Source organism: Hemiscyllium ocellatum, assembly GCF_020745735.1.
Source record: "Hemiscyllium ocellatum isolate sHemOce1 chromosome 38 unlocalized genomic scaffold, sHemOce1.pat.X.cur. SUPER_38_unloc_3, whole genome shotgun sequence".
Taxonomy (NCBI): domain Eukaryota; kingdom Metazoa; phylum Chordata; class Chondrichthyes; order Orectolobiformes; family Hemiscylliidae; genus Hemiscyllium; species Hemiscyllium ocellatum.
Window position 1 is genome coordinate 572,005 of NW_026867521.1, and position 18,908 is coordinate 590,912.

At 54.2% G+C, this 18,908-nt stretch overlaps 1 protein-coding gene across 1 annotated transcript in view; it reads left to right on the forward strand.

The window, feature by feature from the left end:
- Window positions 1-18,908, forward strand: part of LOC132808760 (von Willebrand factor A domain-containing protein 7) — a 48,657-nt gene that overhangs the window by 23,028 nt on the left and 6,721 nt on the right. The window lies entirely within an intron of this gene.

Here is an 18,908-nt window from a genome sequence, read left to right on the forward strand (position 1 = left end):
TCCAGGGATGTGCAGGTTAGGGTGGATTGGCCATGGGAAATTGTCCCATAGTGCCCAGGGATGTGCAGGTTAGGGTGGATTGGCCATGGGAAATTGTCCCATAGTGCCCAGGGATGTGCAGGTTAGGGTGGGTTGGCCATGGGAAATTGTCCCATAGTGCCCAGGGATGTGCAGGTTAGGGTGGATTGGCCATGGGAAATTGTCCCATAGTGCCCAGGGATGTGCAGGTTAGGGTGGATTGGCCATGGGAAATTGTCCCATAGTGCCCAGGGATGTGCAGGTTAGGGTGGATTGGCCATGGGAAATTGTCCCATAGTGCCCAGGGATGTGCAGGTTAGGGTGGATTGGCCATGGGAAATTGTCCCATAGTGTCCAGGGATGTGCAGGTTAGGGTGGGTTGGCCATGGGAAATTGTCCCATAGTGTCCAGGGATGTGCAGGTTAGGGTGGATTGGCCATGGGAAATTGTCCCATAGTGCCAGGGATGTGCAGGTTAGGGTGGGTTGGCCATGGGAAATTGTCCCATAGTGCCCAGGGATGTGCAGGTTAGGGTGGGTTGGCCATGGGGAATTGTCCCATAGTGCCCAGGGATGTGCAGGTTAGGGTGGATTGGCCATGGGAAATTGTCCCATAGTGCCCAGGGATGTGCAGGTTAGGGTGGATTGGCCATGGGAAATTGTCCCATAGTGCCCAGGGATGTGCAGGTTAGGGTGGATTGGCCATGGGAAATTGTCCCATAGTGCCCAGGGATGTGCAGGTTAGGGTGGATTGGCCATGGGAAATTGTCCCATAGTGCCCAGGGATGTGCAGGTTAGGGTGGATTGGCCATGGGAAATTGTCCCATAGTGTCCAGGGATGTGCAGGTTAGGGTGGATTGGCCATGGGAAATTGTCCCATAGTGTCCAGGGATGTGCAGGTTAGGGTGGATTGGCCATGGGAAATTGTCCCATAGTGCCCAGGGATGTGCAGGTTAGGGTGGATTGGCCATGGGAAATTGTCCCATAGTGTCCAGGGATGTGCAGGTTAGGGTGGATTGGCCATGGGAAATTGTCCCATAGTGTCCAGGGATGTGCAGGTTAGGGTGGATTGGCCATGGGAAATTGTCCCATAGTGTCCCAGGGATGTGCAGGTTAGGGTGGATTGGCCATGGGAAATTGTCCCATAGTGCCCAGGGATGTGCAGGTTAGGGTGGATTGGCCATGGGAAATTGTCCCATAGTGCCCAGGGATGTGCAGTTAGGGTGGATTGGCCATGGGAAATTGTCCCATAGTGCCCAGGGATGTGCAGGTTAGGGTGGATTGGCCATGGGAAATTGTCCCATAGTGCCCAGGGATGTGCAGGTTAGGGTGGATTGGCCATGGGAAATTGTCCCATAGTGTCCAGGGATGTGCAGGTTAGGGTGGGTTGGCCATGGGAAATTGTCCCATAGTGTCCAGGGATGTGCAGGTTAGGGTGGGATTGGCCATGGGAAATTGTCCCATAGTGCCCAGGGATGTGCAGGTTAGGGTGGATTGGCCATGGGAAATTGTCCCATAGTGTCCAGGGATGTGCAGGTTAGGGTGGATTGGCCATGGGAAATTGTCCCATAGTGTCCAGGGATGTGCAGGTTAGGGTGGATTGGCCATGGGAAATTGTCCCATAGTGCCCAGGGATGTGCAGGTTAGGGTGGATTGGCCATGGGAAATTGTCCCATAGTGTCCAGGGATGTGCAGGTTAGGGTGGGTTGGCCATGGGAAATTGTCCCATAGTGCCCAGGGATGTGCAGGTTAGGGTGGATTGGCCATGGGAAATTGTCCCATAGTGCCCAGGGATGTGCAGGTTAGGGTGGATTGGCCATGGGAAATTGTCCCATAGTGCCCAGGGATGTGCAGGTTAGGGTGGATTGGCCATGGGAAATTGTCCCATAGTGCCCAGGGATGTGCAGGTTAGGGTGGATTGGCCATGGGAAATTGTCCCATAGTGTCCAGGGATGTGCAGGTTAGGGTGGATTGGCCATGGGAAATTGTCCCATAGTGTCCAGGGATGTGCAGGTTAGGGTGGATTGGCCATGGGAAATTGTCCCATAGTGCCCAGGGATGTGCAGGTTAGGGTGGATTGGCCATGGGAAATTGTCCCATAGTGCCCAGGGATGTGCAGGTTAGGGTGGATTGGCCATGGGAAATTGTCCCATAGTGCCCAGGGATGTGCAGGTTAGGGTGGATTGGCCATGGGAAATTGTCCCATAGTGTCCAGGGATGTGCAGGTTAGGGTGGGTTGGCCATGGGAAATTGTCCCATAGTGCCCAGGGATGTGCAGGTTAGGGTGGATTGGCCATGGGAAATTGTCCCATAGTGCCCAGGGATGTGCAGGTTAGGGTGGATTGGCCATGGGAAATTGTCCCATAGTGCCCAGGGATGTGCAGGTTAGGGTGGATTGGCCATGGGAAATTGTCCCATAGTGCCCAGGGATGTGCAGGTTAGGGTGGATTGGCCATGGGAAATTGTCCCATAGTGTCCAGGGATGTGCAGGTTAGGGTGGGTTGGCCATGGGAAATTGTCCCATAGTGTCCAGGGATGTGCAGGTTAGGGTGGATTGGCCATGGGAAATTGTCCCATAGTGCCCAGGGATGTGCAGGTTAGGGTGGGTTGGCCATGGGGAATTGTCCCATAGTGCCCAGGGATGTGCAGGTTAGGGTGGGTTGGCCATGGGGAATTGTCCCATAGTGCCCAGGGATGTGCAGGTTAGGGTGGATTGGCCATGGGAAATTGTCCCATAGTGCCCAGGGATGTGCAGGTTAGGGTGGATTGGCCATGGGAAATTGTCCCATAGTGCCCAGGGATGTGCAGGTTAGGGTGGATTGGCCATGGGAAATTGTCCCATAGTGCCCAGGGATGTGCAGGTTAGGGTGGATTGGCCATGGGAAATTGTCCCATAGTGCCAGGGATGTGCAGGTTAGGGTGGATTGGCCATGGGAAATTGTCCCATAGTGTCCAGGGATGTGCAGGTTAGGGTGGATTGGCCATGGGAAATTGTCCCATAGTGTCCAGGGATGTGCAGGTTAGGGTGGATTGGCCATGGGAAATTGTCCCATAGTGCCCAGGGATGTGCAGGTTAGGGTGGATTGGCCATGGGAAATTGTCCCATAGTGCCCAGGGATGTGCAGGTTAGGGTGGGTTGGCCATGGGAAATTGTCCCATAGTGCCCAGGGATGTGCAGGTTAGGGTGGATTGGCCATGGGAAATTGTCCCATAGTGTCCAGGGATGTGCAGGTTAGGGTGGATTGGCCATGGGAAATTGTCCCATAGTGCCCAGGGATGTGCAGGTTAGGGTGGATTGGCCATGGGAAATTGTCCCATAGTGCCCAGGGATGTGCAGGTTAGGGTGGATTGGCCATGGGAAATTGTCCCATAGTGCCCAGGGATGTGCAGGTTAGGGTGGATTGGCCATGGGAAATTGTCCCATAGTGCCCAGGGATGTGCAGGTTAGGGTGGATTGGCCATGGGAAATTGTCCCATAGTGCCCAGGGATGTGCAGGTTAGGGTGGATTGGCCATGGGAAATTGTCCCATAGTGCCCAGGGATGTGCAGGTTAGGGTGGATTGGCCATGGGAAATTGTCCCATAGTGTCCAGGGATGTGCAGGTTAGGGTGGATTGGCCATGGGAAATTGTCCCATAGTGCCCAGGGATGTGCAGGTTAGGGTGGATTGGCCATGGGAAATTGTCCCATAGTGTCCAGGGATGTGCAGGTTAGGGTGGATTGGCCATGGGAAATTGTCCCATAGTGTCCAGGGATGTGCAGGTTAGGGTGGATTGGCCATGGGAAATTGTCCCATAGTGTCCAGGGATGTGCAGGTTAGGGTGGGTTGGCCATGGGAAATTGTCCCATAGTGCCCAGGGATGTGCAGGTTAGGGTGGATTGGCCATGGGAAATTGTCCCATAGTGTCCAGGGATGTGCAGGTTAGGGTGGGTTGGCCATGGGAAATTGTCCCATAGTGTCCAGGGATGTGCAGGTTAGGGTGGGTTGGCCATGGGAAATTGTCCCATAGTGTCCAGGGATGTGCAGGTTAGGGTGGATTGGCCATGGGAAATTGTCCCATAGTGCCCAGGGATGTGCAGGTTAGGGTGGATTGGCCATGGGAAATTGTCCCATAGTGCCCAGGGATGTGCAGGTTAGGGTGGATTGGCCATGGGAAATTGTCCCATAGTGTCCAGGGATGTGCAGGTTAGGATGGGTTGGCCATGGGAAATTGTCCCATAGTGTCCAGGGATGTGCAGGTTAGGGTGGGTTGGCCATGGGAAATTGTCCCATAGTGCCCAGGGATGTGCAGGTTAGGGTGGATTGGCCATGGGAAATTGTCCCATAGTGTCCAGGGATGTGCAGGTTAGGGTGGATTGGCCATGGGAAATTGTCCCATAGTGCCCAGGGATGTGCAGGTTAGGGTGGATTGGCCATGGGAAATTGTCCCATAGTGCCCAGGGATGTGCAGGTTAGGGTGGATTGGCCATGGGAAATTGTCCCATAGTGCCCAGGGATGTGCAGGTTAGGGTGGATTGGCCATGGGAAATTGTCCCATAGTGCCCAGGGATGTGCAGGTTAGGGTGGATTGGCCATGGGAAATTGTCCCATAGTGCCAGGGATGTGCAGGTTAGGGTGGATTGGCCATGGGAAATTGTCCCATAGTGCCCAGGGATGTGCAGGTTAGGGTGGATTGGCCATGGGAAATTGTCCCATAGTGTCCAGGGATGTGCAGGTTAGGGTGGATTGGCCATGGGAAATTGTCCCATAGTGCCCAGGGATGTGCAGGTTAGGGTGGATTGGCCATGGGAAATTGTCCCATAGTGCCCAGGGATGTGCAGGTTAGGGTGGATTGGCCATGGGAAATTGTCCCATAGTGCCCAGGGATGTGCAGGTTAGGGTGGATTGGCCATGGGAAATTGTCCCATAGTGCCCAGGGATGTGCAGGTTAGGGTGGATTGGCCATGGGAAATTGTCCCATAGTGCCAGGAATGTGCAGGTTAGGGTGGATTGGCCATGGGAAATTGTCCCATAGTGCCCAGGGATGTGCAGGTTAGGGTGGATTGGCCATGGGAAATTGTCCCATAGTGCCCAGGGATGTGCAGGTTAGGGTGGATTGGCCATGGGAAATTGTCCCATAGTGCCCAGGGATGTGCAGGTTAGGGTGGATTGGCCATGGGAAATTGTCCCATAGTGCCAGGGATGTGCAGGTTAGGGTGGATTGGCCATGGGAAATTGTCCCATAGTGTCCAGGGATGTGCAGGTTAGGGTGGGTTGGCCATGGGAAATTGTCCCATAGTGCCCAGGGATGTGCAGGTTAGGGTGGATTGGCCATGGGAAATTGTCCCATAGTGTCCAGGGATGTGCAGGTTAGGGTGGATTGGCCATGGGAAATTGTCCCATAGTGCCCAGGGATGTGCAGGTTAGGGTGGGTTGGCCATGGGAAATTGTCCCATAGTGTCCAGGGATGTGCAGGTTAGGGTGGATTGGCCATGGGAAATTGTCCCATAGTGCCCAGGGATGTGCAGGTTAGGGTGGATTGGCCATGGGAAATTGTCCCATAGTGTCCAGGGATGTGCAGGTTAGGGTGGATTGGCCATGGGAAATTGTCCCATAGTGCCCAGGGATGTGCAGGTTAGGGTGGTTGGCCATGGGAAATTGTCCCATAGTGTCCAGGGATGTGCAGGTTAGGGTGGATTGGCCATGGGAAATTGTCCCATAGTGTCCAGGGATGTGCAGGTTAGGGTGGATTGGCCATGGGAAATTGTCCCATAGTGCCCAGGGATGTGCAGGTTAGGGTGGATTGGCCATGGGAAATTGTCCCATAGTGTCCAGGGATGTGCAGGTTAGGGTGGGTTGGCCATGGGAAATTGTCCCATAGTGTCCAGGGATGTGCAGGTTAGGGTGGATTGGCCATGGGAAATTGTCCCATAGTGCCCAGGGATGTGCAGGTTAGGGTGGATTGGCCATGGGAAATTGTCCCATAGTGCCCAGGGATGTGCAGGTTAGGGTGGATTGGCCATGGGAAATTGTCCCATAGTGCCCAGGGATGTGCAGGTTAGGGTGGATTGGCCATGGGAAATTGTCCCATAGTGTCCAGGGATGTGCAGGTTAGGGTGGATTGGCCATGGGAAATTGTCCCATAGTGCCCAGGGATGTGCAGGTTAGGGTGGGTTGGCCATGGGAAATTGTCCCATAGTGTCCAGGGATGTGCAGGTTAGGGTGGATTGGCCATGGGAAATTGTCCCATAGTGTCCAGGGATGTGCAGGTTAGGGTGGATTGGCCATGGGAAATTGTCCCATAGTGTCCAGGGATGTGCAGGTTAGGGTGGATTGGCCATGGGAAATTGTCCCATAGTGTCCAGGGATGTGCAGGTTAGGGTGGATGGGCCATGGGAAATTGTCCCATAGTGCCCAGGGATGTGCAGGTTAGGGTGGATTGGCCATGGGAAATTGTCCCATAGTGTCCAGGGATGTGCAGGTTAGGGTGGTTGGCCATGGGAATTGTCCCATAGTGTCCAGGGATGTGCAGGTTAGGGTGGTTGGCCATGGGAAATTGTCCCATAGTGTCCAGGGATGTGCAGGTTAGGGTGGATTGGCCATGGGAAATTGTCCCATAGTGCCCAGGGATGTGCAGGTTAGGGTGGGTTGGCCATGGGAAATTGTCCCATAGTGCCCAGGGATGTGCAGGTTAGGGTGGATTGGCCATGGGAAATTGTCCCATAGTGTCCAGGGATGTGCAGGTTAGGGTGGATTGGCCATGGGAAATTGTCCCATAGTGTCCAGGGATGTGCAGGTTAGGGTGGATTGGCCATGGGAAATTGTCCCATAGTGCCCAGGGATGTGCAGGTTAGGGTGGATTGGCCATGGGAAATTGTCCCATAGTGTCCAGGGATGTGCAGGTTAGGGTGGATTGGCCATGGGAAATTGTCCCATAGTGCCCAGGGATGTGCAGGTTAGGGTGGATTGGCCATGGGAAATTGTCCCATAGTGCCCAGGGATGTGCAGGTTAGGGTGGATTGGCCATGGGAAATTGTCCCATAGTGCCCAGGGATGTGCAGGTTAGGGTGGATTGGCCATGGGAAATTGTCCCATAGTGCCCAGGGATGTGCAGGTTAGGGTGGATTGGCCATGGGAAATTGTCCCATAGTGCCAGGGATGTGCAGGTTAGGGTGGATTGGCCATGGGAAATTGTCCCATAGTGCCAAGGGATGTGCAGGTTAGGGTGGATTGGCCATGGGAAATTGTCCCATAGTGTCCAGGGATGTGCAGGTTAGGGTGGATTGGCCATGGGAAATTGTCCCATAGTGCCCAGGGATGTGCAGGTTAGGGTGGATTGGCCATGGGAAATTGTCCCATAGTGCCCAGGGATGTGCAGGTTAGGGTGGATTGGCCATGGGAAATTGTCCCATAGTGCCCAGGGATGTGCAGGTTAGGGTGGATTGGCCATGGGAAATTGTCCCATAGTGCCCAGGGATGTGCAGGTTAGGGTGGATTGGCCATGGGAAATTGTCCCATAGTGCCAGGGATGTGCAGGTTAGGGTGGATTGGCCATGGGAAATTGTCCCATAGTGCCAGGGATGTGCAGGTTAGGGTGGATTGGCCATGGGAAATTGTCCCATAGTGCCCAGGGATGTGCAGGTTAGGGTGGATTGGCCATGGGAAATTGTCCCATAGTGCCCAGGGATGTGCAGGTTAGGGTGGATTGGCCATGGGAAATTGTCCCATAGTGCCAGGGATGTGCAGGTTAGGGTGGATTGGCCATGGGAAATTGTCCCATAGTGTCCAGGGATGTGCAGGTTAGGGTGGATTGGCCATGGGAAATTGTCCCATAGTGCCCAGGGATGTGCAGGTTAGGGTGGATTGGCCATGGGAAATTGTCCCATAGTGTCCAGGGATGTGCAGGTTAGGGTGGATTGGCCATGGGAAATTGTCCCATAGTGCCCAGGGATGTGCAGGTTAGGGTGGATTGGCCATGGGAAATTGTCCCATAGTGCCCAGGGATGTGCAGGTTAGGGTGGATTGGCCATGGGAAATTGTCCCATAGTGCCCAGGGATGTGCAGGTTAGGGTGGATTGGCCATGGGAAATTGTCCCATAGTGCCCAGGGATGTGCAGGTTAGGGTGGATTGGCCATGGGAAATTGTCCCATAGTGCCCAGGGATGTGCAGGTTAGGGTGGATTGGCCATGGGAAATTGTCCCATAGTGCCAGGGATGTGCAGGTTAGGGTGGATTGGCCATGGGAAATTGTCCCATAGTGTCCAGGGATGTGCAGGTTAGGGTGGATTGGCCATGGGAAATTGTCCCATAGTGTCCAGGGATGTGCAGGTTAGGGTGGATTGGCCATGGGAAATTGTCCCATAGTGCCCAGGGATGTGCAGGTTAGGGTGGATTGGCCATGGGAAATTGTCCCATAGTGTCCAGGGATGTGCAGGTTAGGGTGGATTGGCCATGGGAAATTGTCCCATAGTGCCCAGGGATGTGCAGGTTAGGGTGGATTGGCCATGGGAAATTGTCCCATAGTGCCCAGGGATGTGCAGGTTAGGGTGGATTGGCCATGGGAAATTGTCCCATAGTGCCCAGGGATGTGCAGGTTAGGGTGGATTGGCCATGGGAAATTGTCCCATAGTGTCCAGGGATGTGCAGGTTAGGGTGGATTGGCCATGGGAAATTGTCCCATAGTGCCCAGGGATGTGCAGGTTAGGGTGGATTGGCCATGGGAAATTGTCCCATAGTGCCCAGGGATGTGCAGGTTAGGGTGGATTGGCCATGGGAAATTGTCCCATAGTGCCCAGGGATGTGCAGGTTAGGGTGGATTGGCCATGGGAAATTGTCCCATAGTGTCCAGGGATGTGCAGGTTAGGGTGGATTGGCCATGGGAAATTGTCCCATAGTGCCCAGGGATGTGCAGGTTAGGGTGGATTGGCCATGGGAAATTGTCCCATAGTGTCCAGGGATGTGCAGGTTAGGGTGGATTGGCCATGGGAATTGTCCCATAGTGCCCAGGGATGTGCAGGTTAGGGTGGATTGGCCATGGGAAATTGTCCCATAGTGTCCAGGGATGTGCAGGTTAGGGTGGATTGGCCATGGGAAATTGTCCCATAGTGCCCAGGGATGTGCAGGTTAGGGTGGATTGGCCATGGGAAATTGTCCCATAGTGTCCAGGGATGTGCAGGTTAGGGTGGATTGGCCATGGGAAATTGTCCCATAGTGTCCAGGGATGTGCAGGTTAGGGTGGATTGGCCATGGGAAATTGTCCCATAGTGCCCAGGGATGTGCAGGTTAGGGTGGATTGGCCATGGGAAATTGTCCCATAGTGCCCAGGGATGTGCAGGTTAGGGTGGTTGGCCATGGGAAATTGTCCCATAGTGTCCAGGGATGTGCAGGTTAGGGTGGGTTGGCCATGGGAAATTGTCCCATAGTGTCCAGGGATGTGCAGGTTAGGGTGGATTGGCCATGGGAAATTGTCCCATAGTGCCCAGGGATGTGCAGGTTAGGGTGGTTGGCCATGGGAAATTGTCCCATAGTGCCAGGGATGTGCAGGTTAGGGTGGATTGGCCATGGGAAATTGTCCCATAGTGTCCAGGGATGTGCAGGTTAGGGTGGATTGGCCATGGGAAATTGTCCCATAGTGTCCAGGGATGTGCAGGTTAGGGTGGGTTGGCCATGGGAAATTGTCCCATAGTGCCCAGGGATGTGCAGGTTAGGGTGGATTGGCCATGGGAAATTGTCCCATAGTGTCCAGGGATGTGCAGGTTAGGGTGGATTGGCCATGGGAAATTGTCCCATAGTGCCCAGGGATGTGCAGGTTAGGGTGGATTGGCCATGGGAAATTGTCCCATAGTGCCCAGGGATGTGCAGGTTAGGGTGGATTGGCCATGGGAAATTGTCCCATAGTGCCAGGGATGTGCAGGTTAGGGTGGATTGGCCATGGGAAATTGTCCCATAGTGCCCAGGGATGTGCAGGTTAGGGTGGATTGGCCATGGGAAATTGTCCCATAGTGCCCAGGGATGTGCAGGTTAGGGTGGATTGGCCATGGGAAATTGTCCCATAGTGCCCAGGGATGTGCAGGTTAGGGTGGATTGGCCATGGGAAATTGTCCCATAGTGTCCAGGGATGTGCAGGTTAGGGTGGATTGGCCATGGGAAATTGTCCCATAGTGCCCAGGGATGTGCAGGTTAGGGTGGATTGGCCATGGGAAATTGTCCCATAGTGCCCAGGGATGTGCAGGTTAGGGTGGATTGGCCATGGGAAATTGTCCCATAGTGCCCAGGGATGTGCAGGTTAGGGTGGATTGGCCATGGGAAATTGTCCCATAGTGCCCAGGGATGTGCAGGTTAGGGTGGATTGGCCATGGGAAATTGTCCCATAGTGCCCAGGGATGTGCAGGTTAGGGTGGATTGGCCATGGGAAATTGTCCCATAGTGCCAGGGATGTGCAGGTTAGGGTGGATTGGCCATGGGAAATTGTCCCATAGTGCCCAGGGATGTGCAGGTTAGGGTGGATTGGCCATGGGAAATTGTCCCATAGTGCCCAGGGATGTGCAGGTTAGGGTGGATTGGCCATGGGAAATTGTCCCATAGTGCCCAGGGATGTGCAGGTTAGGGTGGATTGGCCATGGGAAATTGTCCCATAGTGTCCAGGGATGTGCAGGTTAGGGTGGATTGGCCATGGGAAATTGTCCCATAGTGCCCAGGGATGTGCAGGTTAGGGTGGATTGGCCATGGGAAATTGTCCCATAGTGTCCAGGGATGTGCAGGTTAGGGTGGATTGGCCATGGGAAATTGTCCCATAGTGCCCAGGGATGTGCAGGTTAGGGTGGATTGGCCATGGGAAATTGTCCCATAGTGCCCAGGGATGTGCAGGTTAGGGTGGATTGGCCATGGGAAATTGTCCCATAGTGCCCAGGGATGTGCAGGTTAGGGTGGATTGGCCATGGGAAATTGTCCCATAGTGCCCAGGGATGTGCAGGTTAGGGTGGATTGGCCATGGGAAATTGTCCCATAGTGCCCAGGGATGTGCAGGTTAGGGTGGATTGGCCATGGGAAATTGTCCCATAGTGCCCAGGGATGTGCAGGTTAGGGTGGATTGGCCATGGGAAATTGTCCCATAGTGCCCAGGGATGTGCAGGTTAGGGTGGATTGGCCATGGGAAATTGTCCCATAGTGCCCAGGGATGTGCAGGTTAGGGTGGATTGGCCATGGGAAATTGTCCCATAGTGTCCAGGGATGTGCAGGTTAGGGTGGATTGGCCATGGGAAATTGTCCCATAGTGTCCAGGGATGTGCAGGTTAGGGGGATTGGCCATGGGAAATTGTCCCATAGTGCCCAGGGATGTGCAGGTTAGGGTGGATTGGCCATGGGAAATTGTCCCATAGTGTCCAGGGATGTGCAGGTTAGGGTGGATTGGCCATGGGAAATTGTCCCATAGTGCCCAGGGATGTGCAGGTTAGGGTGGATTGGCCATGGGAAATTGTCCCATAGTGCCCAGGGATGTGCAGGTTAGGGTGGATTGGCCATGGGAAATTGTCCCATAGTGCCCAGGGATGTGCAGGTTAGGGTGGATTGGCCATGGGAAATTGTCCCATAGTGTCCAGGGATGTGCAGGTTAGGGTGGATTGGCCATGGGAAATTGTCCCATAGTGCCCAGGGATGTGCAGGTTAGGGTGGATTGGCCATGGGAAATTGTCCCATAGTGCCCAGGGATGTGCAGGTTAGGGTGGATTGGCCATGGGAAATTGTCCCATAGTGCCCAGGGATGTGCAGGTTAGGGTGGATTGGCCATGGGAAATTGTCCCATAGTGCCCAGGGATGTGCAGGTTAGGGTGGATTGGCCATGGGAAATTGTCCCATAGTGCCCAGGGATGTGCAGGTTAGGGTGGATTGGCCATGGGAAATTGTCCCATAGTGCCCAGGGATGTGCAGGTTAGGGTGGATTGGCCATGGGAAATTGTCCCATAGTGTCCAGGGATGTGCAGGTTAGGGTGGATTGGCCATGGGAAATTGTCCCATAGTGCCCAGGGATGTGCAGGTTAGGGTGGGTTGGCCATGGGAAATTGTCCCATAGTGTCCAGGGATGTGCAGGTTAGGGTGGATTGGCCATGGGAAATTGTCCCATAGTGTCCAGGGATGTGCAGGTTAGGGTGGATTGGCCATGGGAAATTGTCCCATAGTGCCCAGGGATGTGCAGGTTAGGGTGGATTGGCCATGGGAAATTGTCCCATAGTGTCCAGGGATGTGCAGGTTAGGGTGGATTGGCCATGGGAAATTGTCCCATAGTGCCCAGGGATGTGCAGGTTAGGGTGGATTGGCCATGGGAAATTGTCCCATAGTGTCCAGGGATGTGCAGGTTAGGGTGGGTTGGCCATGGGAAATTGTCCCATAGTGTCCAGGGATGTGCAGGTTAGGGTGGATTGGCCATGGGAAATTGTCCCATAGTGTCCAGGGATGTGCAGGTTAGGGTGGATTGGCCATGGGAAATTGTCCCATAGTGCCCAGGGATGTGCAGGTTAGGGTGGATTGGCCATGGGAAATTGTCCCATAGTGCCCAGGGATGTGCAGGTTAGGGTGGATTGGCCATGGGAAATTGTCCCATAGTGTCCAGGGATGTGCAGGTTAGGGTGGATTGGCCATGGGAAATTGTCCCATAGTGTCCAGGGATGTGCAGGTTAGGGTGGATTGGCCATGGGAAATTGTCCCATAGTGCCCAGGGATGTGCAGGTTAGGGTGGATTGGCCATGGGAAATTGTCCCATAGTGTCCAGGGATGTGCAGGTTAGGGTGGATTGGCCATGGGAAATTGTCCCATAGTGCCCAGGGATGTGCAGGTTAGGGTGGATTGGCCATGGGAAATTGTCCCATAGTGCCCAGGGATGTGCAGGTTAGGGTGGATTGGCCATGGGAAATTGTCCCATAGTGCCCAGGGATGTGCAGGTTAGGGTGGATTGGCCATGGGAAATTGTCCCATAGTGCCCAGGGATGTGCAGGTTAGGGTGGATTGGCCATGGGAAATTGTCCCATAGTGCCCAGGGATGTGCAGGTTAGGGTGGATTGGCCATGGGAAATTGTCCCATAGTGCCAGGGATGTGCAGGTTAGGGTGGATTGGCCATGGGAAATTGTCCCATAGTGCCCAGGGATGTGCAGGTTAGGGTGGATTGGCCATGGGAAATTGTCCCATAGTGCCCAGGGATGTGCAGGTTAGGGTGGATTGGCCATGGGAAATTGTCCCATAGTGCCAGGGATGTGCAGGTTAGGGTGGATTGGCCATGGGAAATTGTCCCATAGTGTCCAGGGATGTGCAGGTTAGGGTGGGTTGGCCATGGGAAATTGTCCCATAGTGCCCAGGGATGTGCAGGTTAGGGTGGATTGGCCATGGGAAATTGTCCCATAGTGTCCAGGGATGTGCAGGTTAGGGTGGATTGGCCATGGGAAATTGTCCCATAGTGCCCAGGGATGTGCAGGTTAGGGTGGATTGGCCATGGGAAATTGTCCCATAGTGTCCAGGGATGTGCAGGTTAGGGTGGATTGGCCATGGGAAATTGTCCCATAGTGCCCAGGGATGTGCAGGTTAGGGTGGATTGGCCATGGGAAATTGTCCCATAGTGTCCAGGGATGTGCAGGTTAGGGTGGATTGGCCATGGGAAATTGTCCCATAGTGCCCAGGGATGTGCAGGTTAGGGTGGGTTGGCCATGGGAAATTGTCCCATAGTGCCAGGGATGTGCAGGTTAGGGTGGATTGGCCATGGGAAATTGTCCCATAGTGTCCAGGGATGTGCAGGTTAGGGTGGATTGGCCATGGGAAATTGTCCCATAGTGCCCAGGGATGTGCAGGTTAGGGTGGATTGGCCATGGGAAATTGTCCCATAGTGCCCAGGGATGTGCAGGTTAGGGTGGATTGGCCATGGGAAATTGTCCCATAGTGTCCAGGGATGTGCAGGTTAGGGTGGATTGGCCATGGGAAATTGTCCCATAGTGCCCAGGGATGTGCAGGTTAGGGTGGATTGGCCATGGGAAATTGTCCCATAGTGCCCAGGGATGTGCAGGTTAGGGTGGATTGGCCATGGGAAATTGTCCCATAGTGCCCAGGGATGTGCAGGTTAGGGTGGATTGGCCATGGGAAATTGTCCCATAGTGTCCAGGGATGTGCAGGTTAGGGTGGATTGGCCATGGGAAATTGTCCCATAGTGCCCAGGGATGTGCAGGTTAGGGTGGATTGGCCATGGGAAATTGTCCCATAGTGTCCAGGGATGTGCAGGTTAGGGTGGATTGGCCATGGGAAATTGTCCCATAGTGTCCAGGGATGTGCAGGTTAGGGTGGATTGGCCATGGGAAATTGTCCCATAGTGTCCAGGGATGTGCAGGTTAGGGTGGATTGGCCATGGGAAATTGTCCCATAGTGTCCAGGGATGTGCAGGTTAGGGTGGATTGGCCATGGGAAATTGTCCCATAGTGCCCAGGGATGTGCAGGTTAGGGTGGATTGGCCATGGGAAATTGTCCCATAGTGTCCAGGGATGTGCAGGTTAGGGTGGTTGGCCATGGGAAATTGTCCCATAGTGTCCAGGGATGTGCAGGTTAGGGTGGGTTGGCCATGGGAAATTGTCCCATAGTGTCCAGGGATGTGCAGGTTAGGGTGGATTGGCCATGGGAAATTGTCCCATAGTGCCCAGGGATGTGCAGGTTAGGGTGGGTTGGCCATGGGAAATTGTCCCATAGTGCCAGGGATGTGCAGGTTAGGGTGGATTGGCCATGGGAAATTGTCCCATAGTGTCCAGGGATGTGCAGGTTAGGGTGGTTGGCCATGGGAAATTGTCCCATAGTGTCCAGGGATGTGCAGGTTAGGGTGGGTTGGCCATGGGAAATTGTCCCATAGTGCCCAGGGATGTGCAGGTTAGGGTGGATTGGCCATGGGAAATTGTCCCATAGTGTCCAGGGATGTGCAGGTTAGGGTGGATTGGCCATGGGAAATTGTCCCATAGTGCCAGGGATGTGCAGGTTAGGGTGGATTGGCCATGGGAAATTGTCCCATAGTGCCCAGGGATGTGCAGGTTAGGGTGGATTGGCCATGGGAAATTGTCCCATAGTGCCCAGGGATGTGCAGGTTAGGGTGGATTGGCCATGGGAAATTGTCCCATAGTGCCCAGGGATGTGCAGGTTAGGGTGGATTGGCCATGGGAAATTGTCCCATAGTGCCCAGGATGTGCAGGTTAGGGTGGATTGGCCATGGGAAATTGTCCCATAGTGCCAGGGATGTGCAGGTTAGGGTGGATTGGCCATGGGAAATTGTCCCATAGTGCCCAGGGATGTGCAGGTTAGGGTGGATTGGCCATGGGAAATTGTCCCATAGTGCCCAGGGATGTGCAGGTTAGGGTGGATTGGCCATGGGAAATTGTCCCATAGTGCCCAGGGATGTGCAGGTTAGGGTGGATTGGCCATGGGAAATTGTCCCATAGTGTCCAGGGATGTGCAGGTTAGGGTGGGTTGGCCATGGGAAATTGTCCCATAGTGCCCAGGGATGTGCAGGTTAGGGTGGATTGGCCATGGGAAATTGTCCCATAGTGTCCAGGGATGTGCAGGTTAGGGTGGATTGGCCATGGGAAATTGTCCCATAGTGCCCAGGGATGTGCAGGTTAGGGTGGATTGGCCATGGGAAATTGTCCCATAGTGCCCAGGGATGTGCAGGTTAGGGTGGATTGGCCATGGGAAATTGTCCCATAGTGTCCAGGGATGTGCAGGTTAGGGTGGATTGGCCATGGGAAATTGTCCCATAGTGCCCAGGGATGTGCAGGTTAGGGTGGATTGGCCATGGGAAATTGTCCCATAGTGCCCAGGGATGTGCAGGTTAGGGTGGATTGGCCATGGGAAATTGTCCCATAGTGCCCAGGGATGTGCAGGTTAGGGTGGATTGGCCATGGGAAATTGTCCCATAGTGTCCAGGGATGTGCAGGTTAGGGTGGATTGGCCATGGGAAATTGTCCCATAGTGCCCAGGGATGTGCAGGTTAGGGTGGATTGGCCATGGGAAATTGTCCCATAGTGTCCAGGGATGTGCAGGTTAGGGTGGATTGGCCATGGGAAATTGTCCCATAGTGCCCAGGGATGTGCAGGTTAGGGTGGATTGGCCATGGGAAATTGTCCCATAGGTTAGGGTGGATTGGCCATGGGAAATTGTCCCATAGTGCCCAGGGATGTGCAGGTTAGGGTGGATTGGCCATGGGAAATTGTCCCATAGTGTCCAGGGATGTGCAGGTTAGGGTGGATTGGCCATGGGAAATTGTCCCATAGTGCCCAGGGATGTGCAGGTTAGGGTGGATGGCCATGGGAAATTGTCCCATAGTGCCCAGGGATGTGCAGGTTAGGGTGGATTGGCCATGGGAAATTGTCCCATAGTGCCAGGGATGTGCAGGTTAGGGTGGATTGGCCATGGGAAATTGTCCCATAGTGTCCAGGGATGTGCAGGTTAGGGTGGATTGGCCATGGGAAATTGTCCCATAGTGCCCAGGGATGTGCAGGTTAGGGTGGATTGGCCATGGGAAATTGTCCCATAGTGCCCAGGGATGTGCAGGTTAGGGTGGATTGGCCATGGGAAATTGTCCCATAGTGTCCAGGGATGTGCAGGTTAGGGTGGATTGGCCATGGGAAATTGTCCCATAGTGCCCAGGGATGTGCAGGTTAGGGTGGATTGGCCATGGGAAATTGTCCCATAGTGCCAGGGATGTGCAGGTTAGGGTGGATTGGCCATGGGAAATTGTCCCATAGTGCCCAGGGATGTGCAGGTTAGGGTGGATTGGCCATGGGAAATTGTCCCATAGTGCCCAGGGATGTGCAGGTTAGGGTGGATTGGCCATGGGAAATTGTCCCATAGTGCCCAGGGATGTGCAGGTTAGGGTGGATTGGCCATGGGAAATTGTCCCATAGTGCCCAGGGATGTGCAGGTTAGGGTGGATTGGCCATGGGAAATTGTCCCATAGTGTCCAGGGATGTGCAGGTTAGGGTGGATTGGCCATGGGAAATTGTCCCATAGTGCCCAGGGATGTGCAGGTTAGGGTGGGTTGGCCATGGGAAATTGTCCCATAGTGTCCAGGGATGTGCAGGTTAGGGTGGATTGGCCATGGGAAATTGTCCCATAGTGTCCAGGGATGTGCAGGTTAGGGTGGATTGGCCATGGGAAATTGTCCCATAGTGTCCAGGGATGTGCAGGTTAGGGTGGATTGGCCATGGGAAATTGTCCCATAGTGTCCAGGGATGTGCAGGTTAGGGTGGATTGGCCATGGGAAATTGTCCCATAGTGCCCAGGGATGTGCAGGTTAGGGTGGATTGGCCATGGGAAATTGTCCCATAGTGTCCAGGGATGTGCAGGTTAGGGTGGATTGGCCATGGGAAATTGTCCCATAGTGTCCAGGGATGTGCAGGTTAGGGTGGGTTGGCCATGGGAAATTGTCCCATAGTGTCCAGGGATGTGCAGGTTAGGGTGGATTGGCCATGGGAAATTGTCCCATAGTGCCAGGGATGTGCAGGTTAGGGTGGGTTGGCCATGGGAAATTGTCCCATAGTGCCAGGGATGTGCAGGTTAGGGTGGATTGGCCATGGGAAATTGTCCCATAGTGTCCAGGGATGTGCAGGTTAGGGTGGGTTGGCCATGGGAAATTGTCCCATAGTGTCCAGGGATGTGCAGGTTAGGGTGGTTGGCCATGGGAAATTGTCCCATAGTGCCCAGGGATGTGCAGGTTAGGGTGGATTGGCCATGGGAAATTGTCCCATAGTGTCCAGGGATGTGCAGGTTAGGGTGGATTGGCCATGGGAAATTGTCCCATAGTGCCAGGGATGTGCAGGTTAGGGTGGATTGGCCATGGGAAATTGTCCCATAGTGCCCAGGGATGTGCAGGTTAGGGTGGATTGGCCATGGGAAATTGTCCCATAGTGCCCAGGGATGTGCAGGTTAGGGTGGATTGGCCATGGGAAATTGTCCCATAGTGCCCAGGGATGTGCAGGTTAGGGTGGATTGGCCATGGGAAATTGTCCCATAGTGCCAGGGATGTGCAGGTTAGGGTGGATTGGCCATGGGAAATTGTCCCATAGTGCCCAGGGATGTGCAGGTTAGGGTGGATTGGCCATGGGAAATTGTCCCATAGTGCCCAGGGATGTGCAGGTTAGGGTGGATTGGCCATGGGAAATTGTCCCATAGTGCCAGGGATGTGCAGGTTAGGGTGGATTGGCCATGGGAAATTGTCCCATAGTGCCCAGGGATGTGCAGGTTAGGGTGGATTGGCCATGGGAAATTGTCCCATAGTGTCCAGGGATGTGCAGGTTAGGGTGGATTGGCCATGGGAAATTGTCCCATAGTGCCAGGGATGTGCAGGTTAGGGGTGGATTGGCCATGGGAAATTGTCCCATAGTGCCCAGGGATGTGCAGGTTAGGGTGGATTGGCCATGGGAAATTGTCCCATAGTGTCCAGGGATGTGCAGGTTAGGGTGGATTGGCCATGGGAAATTGTCCCATAGTGCCCAGGGATGTGCAGGTGAGGGTGGATTGGCCATGGGAAATTGTCCCATAGTGCCAGGGATGTGCAGGTTAGGGTGGATTGGCCATGGGAAATTGTCCCATAGTGCCAGGGATGTGCAGGTTAGGGTGGATTGGCCATGGGAAATTGTCCCATAGTGTCCAGGGATGTGCAGGTTAGGGTGGGTTGGCCATGGGAAATTGTCCCATAGTGCCCGGGATGTGCAGGTTAGGGTGGATTGGCCATGGGAAATTGTCCCATAGTGTCCAGGGATGTGCAGGTTAGGGTGGATTGGCCATGGGGAATTGTCCCATAGTGCCCAGGATGTGCAGGTTAGGGTGGATTGGCCATGGGAAATTGTCCCATAGTGTCCAGGGATGTGCAGGTTAGGGTGGGTTGGCCATGGGAATTGTCCC